At 41.3% G+C, this 6,345-nt stretch overlaps 1 non-coding gene across 1 annotated transcript; it reads right to left on the bottom strand.

The window, feature by feature from the left end:
- Nucleotides 1-2,179: 2,179 nt before the first annotated feature.
- LOC112134450 (U6 spliceosomal RNA) lies at nt 2,180-2,283 on the bottom strand. The gene has a single exon (XR_002915878.2). It is a non-coding gene; the product is annotated as a U6 spliceosomal RNA (small nuclear RNA).
- Between the last annotated feature and the right edge of the window lie 4,062 nt (nt 2,284-6,345).

The raw sequence follows: 6,345 nt of genomic DNA, 5'->3' as shown, positions 1-6,345 counted from the left end.
GTCCAAGTCTTTTTGTACCTGAATAACATGTTGCCCAGTCAGTCTCTCTTCCTGGATTCAGAAGTCTTTCATGGTAGGTCCAGCTAGAAGTGACAAAAAGAGATTCTAAAAAAAAAAAAAAAAAAAAGAGGGATGACACAGACATCAGCACTTAAAAGTTTTAAATGGTATGTGGAAAACAAAATTTAAGGGCTTCTAGGAGAAACGTAGGAGGGAAGGTGTTACTGGGAAATATGATAGAAGATTAATTTTTATTTTATTTTATTTTTAGAGAAAGGGTCTTGCTCTATCACCTAGGCTGGACTGCAGTGGTGCAATCACAGTTAACTGCAGCCTCAACCTCCAGGGCTTGAGCAATATCCCATCTAATTTTTATTTTGTTTAAGAAATGCAGTCTTGCTCTTAGCAAAGCTAAAGTGCAATGGTGTGATCATAGCTTACTGCAGCCTCAACCTTCTAGACTCAAGTGATCCTCCAGTCTTAGCCTCCCCAGTAGCTGGGACTACAGGTGTGCACTGTAACATGTAGCTCATTTTTTTTTTTTTTTTAATTTTTAGTAGAGACAAAGTGTCGCTATGTTGACCAGGTTGGTGGTGATCTCCCACACTCAGGCAGTTCTCTCACCTCAGCCTTCCAAAGTGCTTGGATTACAGGTATGAGCTGCCACACCCGGCTGAGGGGGTTAATTTTTAATTATATAAAGAGCTCAAAGCAAATATCAGAAGGAGCCTAAATGCCTCCAGCAGTTGACTGGTACTGGTAAATTGTGATACATCCATATAATAAAATATTATGCAACCATGGAAAGGATTAAGATAGATCAATAGGTATTGGCACAAATGTCCACAAAATATGAAAATGTGAAGTGATGTTCAATCACCATGTACGTATCTTGAAGGATATGGCCCATTTTCTCAATAGCAATTATTTCCTGAGATAAGATTATGGGTCTAAAGAGTGAAGGAAATTTTTCACTTATTTAAAAGTATTTACTATTTTTATAATTTAATAAAAGATTAAACAGATCATTGAATTAGTAAAAGACAAAGTAACTCTATAAATAAATGGAAAAGACACAGATACCCCAGGCATGGTGGCTCATGCTTATAATAGCAGTACTTTGGGAGGGGGTGGTGGGGGGATTGCTTGAGGCCAGGAGTTCCAGACCAGCCTAAGAAACAAAGCAAGACCTCGTCTCTAGTAAAAATAAAAAAATAAAAATAATTGGCCAGGCATAGTGGCATGTACCTATAGTCCCAACTACTGAGGTGGAAGGATCACCTGAGCCTAGGAGGTCAAGGCTGCAGTGAGTTGAGACTGTGCCACTACACTCAGGCCTAGGAGACAGAGCGAGACTTCATCTCAAAAAAAAAGGACAATAAAGAAATAAAGCTAATAAGCTAACATAAGAAAAGATAAAATATGTGACAAATAGGCTGGGTGCATGGCTCACAGCTGTAATCAAGCACTTTGGGAGGCTGAGGCAGGTAGATCACGAGGTCAGGAGTTCGAGACCAGCCTGATCAACATGGTGAAACCCCGTTTCTACTAAAAATACAAAAATTAGCTGGGCATGGTGGCATGTGCCTGTAATCCCAGCTACTCAGGAGGCTGAGGCAGGAGAATCACTTGAACCTGGGAGGCAGAGGTTGCAGTGAGCCGAGATCACACCACTGCACTCCAGCCTGGTCGACAGAGCGAGACTGTGTCTCAAAAAAAAAAAAAAAAGGGTGACAAAGTAAAAGTAATAATATGAGGTCTTTCATTTATCACACAGAAAATAACTTGTTAAATTATAATACCTGTGTGGGCGAAGGTGCAGTGAAATGGCCATTTTCTTGTAGTATTAGTGGTGTTTAAAATGTATATAAGCCTTCCAGGATAAAGCTTGGAAATTTTTTTTAAATCATACAGACAGTGACTCATTATACTGCCTCCTCCAACTCCTGGCCTCAAGCAATCCTCCCATCTCAGCCTTCCAAAGTGCTGGAATTACAGGCTGACAGCCACCATGCCTGAAAGCTTTGCAATTTACATCAAGGGTAATAAGAAGCTCATGCCCTGTGACTCGCAGTAATCTCACTTCTGGAAATTTCATCTTTGGATATAATTCAACCTAAACAAAAGGTCATATGCACAAACACAGTGAAAATCTGGGAGTAATTTTTTTCTTTTTTTAAAAAATATGGAATGCTTCACAAATTTGCATGTCATTCTTTCACAGAGGCCATGCCAATCTCTCTATTGTTCCAACTTAAGTATGTGTGCTACTGAGGCAAGCATGAGTAATTTAAGATAGAGTGGTTAAGTGAAATAAGGAAGAATTATGGAGAATTTAAAAATCTATGCTATTTATAGGCACCTAGTAACAGCTCAGTAAATATTAGCTGCTATTATTATTTTTATGGTAATTTCACTCAATTAAAAATTGTCATTAAAAATTACCATTGTCATGGAACATAATGTCTCCTACAGTATAATTGTAAAAACAGATACAATTAGTCCCTTGGTATATGGGGGGATTAGTTCCAGCTCTCCCATTTCTGTGTATACCAAAATCCACGCATACTCAAGTTTTCAAAGTCAGTCCTGTGGAATCCACATATAACACAAATGGGAAAATTAGTGAGGTGTGACAAGCACCTGCAGTCTCAGCTACTTGTGAGGCTGAGGCAGGAGGATTGCTTGATCCCAGGAGGTTGAGGCTGCAGTGAGCCATAATTGCACCACCGCACTCCAGTCTGGGCAACAGAGTGAGACAGAAGGTTGACTTTTTAATAGAATTTTTCTGTTCACTTGAAGATATGGTCAGGATTGTGGCATATGAAAATTCTTCATAAAATAACTATCTAATTCAATTAATGCTGGAATTGGGAACAGCAGAAGTGTCATCTCAGAGCTACTCACAATGAAAGGTGATGTCTGGGGCTCAGGTGTGTTGAGGTCCCCATGCCTGGACTATGGGTGCTGAGTGGGATTTACTTGTCCATCATTTTCTATATTCCAGCACTGGGAAACTAGGGTTTATCCATCTTGATAAGATGTCATTTAAATTCCACTTCACAAGAACCACAAATGGAAGAAAGGTCATGAAACCACAGGACAGTACTTGTTCTCAAGGGAATCTTCAGCTTAGGTGGCTCTGTAAAAGAGAAATTACATTGTTGAAAAATCGTTGCAGGTCAGGTGAGGTGGCTCATACCTATAATCCCAGCCCACTGGGAGACTAAGGCAGGAGGATCCCGTGAGGCCAGGAGTTCAAGACCAGCCTGAGCAACACAGTGAAACCTCATCTCTACAAAAAATTAGAAAATGAACTGGGTGCAGTAAAACATTCGTATAGTCCCAGCTACTCTGGAGGCTGAAATAGGAGGATCGCTTGAGCCCAGGAAGTGGAAGCTGCAGTGAGATCTGATCTCACCACTGCACTCCAGCCTGGGTGACACAGTGAGACCCTGTCTCAAGACAGACACACAAACACACACACACACACACACACACACACACACACACACACACCCCTAATCTCAGTCTGTCCAGCCTTGACTAATCAAAAGGGCCTTCTGGGTTACAGAAGACGTATGCTCTTTTGTAGGATAGGGAGAAACCAGCAAGCTTGTTCACAGACTTTTCCTCATCCTCTGCTTAGTTTTCCAAGAACCCTCACAGTGGAAATGGAGTCTCTGGGAAAACGACCTAAATCTTTGGGTTACCAGGGGAGAAATATGCCTCCTTTGTCAATTAATAAATGGAACACCTGCCTTAAAATCCAGGGAGTTCTGCTAGAATGAATCACTCCCTAAGACCCTGACCTATGCATGGAACATGAAAAACTGAAGTTTAACTGGGCACGGTGGATCACATCTGTAATCCCAACACTTTGGGAGGCTGAGGCAGGTGGATCACCTGAGGTCAAAAGTTCTAGACCAGCCTGGCCAACATGGTGAAACCCCATCTCTACTAAAAATACAAAAATTAGTTGAGCATGGTGGTGGACGCCTGTAATCCCAGCTACTCGGGAGGCTGAGGCAGGAAAATCGCTTGAACCTGGAAGGTGGAGGTTGCAGTTACTTCTAGAAGAATTTCCATTAGCCCTTTGAAATCCTCAACATTCATGAAGGCCAAAGAGTTTTCACCTAATTTAATCTGATGGGTACGTGACCAAAGTCTTTCTAGGGAATACAGACTCCCAAACCGTTCAGCTGGGAAGTGAAGATAGAATTTATTACTCAAAATCAAAGGGAAATGAAAAGAGGCCAACATAGAATTGTCATTATTCTTTCTTGGTGGGGAATGGATTCCAGAGTCATTCTGTGACCTTTACATGACCTCCTTATTAGCATCTAAAAGCTTCCAGTGTAGGATGCAGCCAGCTAGGTTCTCTTCTAATGTAATAAAATTTGCTTCAGCAAATCTTATGCAGAGCCATCTCCAGACTCCAGAAATAATAGGCTATAAATTACTGGATCTCCCATTTGATATAATGAAGTATAAGCACGGTCCTGAATGACTCCTCTACATACTGCTCTGGGTGGCTTGAAGTGAATTTGATACAAGAACTGGAGTGAGCGCAAAGCAGAGCTAGATCTAGGATTAATGTGCTTGGGCCCAGCTCTTCACTACTCACCTATGAGTCCAGTTCCAGAACCCAAGTAGAGGGTGGAGAAACAAGGCTTCTAACTTTTTTCCCTAATGTCTGCATCTCTTTCACATTTCTTATCTCCTTGCAAAGAAACTAAACAGGCTCAACTGAAATAACTAAATGATTAAACCCTATACAGAGAATCTCCAAAGACTGACAAAACATCATTCAAGACTGTTACACAGACAACCTTGAGGATGACTTGATGTATCAATACCATATTTGGGATCATTCCAAATTTCCATCAAGGATCTGCCTATATCAACACAGGAGCCAAGGACCAACCATTCAAATGGGCCCTGCTGCCAAGCCTTTTTTTTTTTTTTACAATGCCATCTCTTCATGTTGTTCCATTTAACAAAACTGCAGCCTTTCATCTATCCTTAAGTCCCTCGGCCAATGGTACAGAGCCAGAGTATGCTACTCCCTAGCAGGAAATCAACAGGATGACCTACTAAATACCATTCAGAAGATGCTAAGACCCATGAATTGCAACAAGAAAGAAAAGACGGAGAATTAGTCAGATAGGTACATGCTGTGCCAAAAATGCACTGCAGCCCCCACCCAATTCTGCCTAATCCTAGCTGGGCTGACATCAACCTGATGAGACAGGCCTATAAGATCTCAAACTAAAACAGAAACTCCTGAACTGGGTTCTTTCGAACCCAGGAAGCAGCAGTAAATCATTAAAGAACAGATAAGTTCTTAAGGTGAGGGAGAGTTTCAGATAAATGGAATGCTGGTAGAACACAGGGCCCAAAGGAGCAAAAGTTAACCTAAGCCCAGGTAGAACCTTGTTTACTAGAGTATTAGGCATGGGTTGGGGCAACTATTCTAACCAGAGAAACTGGCTTCAGTGAGGGCAAGTTGGCAATCCAAGGTATAGCATGCATAGGGCTGGCAAAATTCAGGGTGACTGAAGCAAAAGCTTCAGAACCAGAAAGACCACATCTGGGGGTAGAGCACAAAACTCTCAAGAGATGAATCTTTGTAAGAGTGAGGCAGAACTATATAGCAGTTTTAGGAGACCTGTTGGTGCCCAGCAAGAGCTCCAAACGGGCTATATGCAGGGATGCAGGCTGTAGTCTCAGGAGAGGAGGTTCACAAAAGTCATTCAGTCCAAGACCTCAAACTGTGTTCTCTACTAAAAGGAATCAAGTTTCCCTAGAGAAATGGCTGACTCCATGTAGGGTGCAGTATATTGATCCTGGAACATCTTTTTTGCCAGAAAGCAAGGAAGCCATCAAAGTCCAACAGGATCACATCAAAAAGACACGAAAGTCAACTTGAAGAGATAATTATTAACCTAGATGAGACAATGTAAGCATCCAAAACAATAAAGACTGCAATGGCCTGAAATACATCAAATGCAAACAATAATCTATGAGTTCATAATGGTATTCAGAAAAAAAACTACTGGTCATTAGAGGGAAGGTTACTACGTCACTAACTCACTACTCTGAAAAGTGACTTAAGATGAGAGGTAGGGTGGAGAATTAGCCATTTATTCAGTTTTTCCTGTACAAACATAAATTTTTAGGGAGATTGAAGCAGATGAAACAAATCTGGAAAAATGGAGGTAACTGCTTAATCTGTGGGTTGGGTGCATGGAGGTTCAACATATTTCTTTTGTGTGTATTTGAACCCCCTACAAAAAAAGCACATGATAGAATGTGAGCCAAGCAGCTTAGGGTTTAGGCAAG

Source organism: Pongo abelii, chromosome 3 (assembly GCF_028885655.2).
Source record: "Pongo abelii isolate AG06213 chromosome 3, NHGRI_mPonAbe1-v2.0_pri, whole genome shotgun sequence".
Lineage (NCBI taxonomy): Eukaryota > Metazoa > Chordata > Mammalia > Primates > Hominidae > Pongo > Pongo abelii.
This window is presented reverse-complemented; position numbering and strand designations above follow the sequence as displayed.